Raw genomic sequence first — 655 nt, 5'->3', positions numbered from 1 at the left:
CCTGCCGCGGGCACAGGCAGGCTGGCGGACGGCGCTGCGTCGCTGCTCCCAAGTTTCTTCTTCTGATGCGAGCAGACACGGAGTGGGCCCCGGCCACCGGGGTGCTGCCCCGTTCTTGGACGGAGGGGTGGGTCCGTGCTGGGTGGGGAGGGGCGCCGGCCGAGACGCGCTGGTGGGCTGGGGTGAGTGAGTCAGGCAGGGGCGGGGGTGAGGGTCCCCACCCTTGCCTGGGTCAGCTGTTACCTGGGTGACTCTTCCTCGCCCACCTACCCTGGGCTCAGGGACCAGCACCAACTTCCTTGGAAAACACACACAGGAGGCCCGCAAACACTGCCTGCCTCGCCGAGAGGGATGGTGAGACGCTTGGGCCCTTCCTTGCCACAGCACCATCTGCCCAGGGACCTCAGAGAGAGGGAGGCCCAGCCACCATCCTACCCCGTGGGATCAGCTATATCCCTCTGCCTCTGAGACAGGAACCATGGGGAATCTTCCTCCTGCTGCATCCTCCCCCCTCCCCCCAAACCAGGTCCCTCTGCAGTGATGGAGGGTGGAGGGAACTCATTCCTGCCACCTGCCTGTGGTGGGAGGAGAAACAGTAACCCCAGCCAACCACCCTGAAGACCCCCCAGGTAGGAAGTTTTGATGTTTGGCTGTG

The sequence above is a fragment of the Lipotes vexillifer genome, unplaced genomic scaffold (assembly GCF_000442215.2).
Source record: "Lipotes vexillifer unplaced genomic scaffold, Lipotes_vexillifer_v1.1 scaffold433, whole genome shotgun sequence".
Classification (NCBI taxonomy): domain Eukaryota; kingdom Metazoa; phylum Chordata; class Mammalia; order Artiodactyla; family Lipotidae; genus Lipotes; species Lipotes vexillifer.
The sequence above is the reverse complement of the archived record's forward strand: the minus strand, read 5'-3'. Positions refer to the sequence as shown.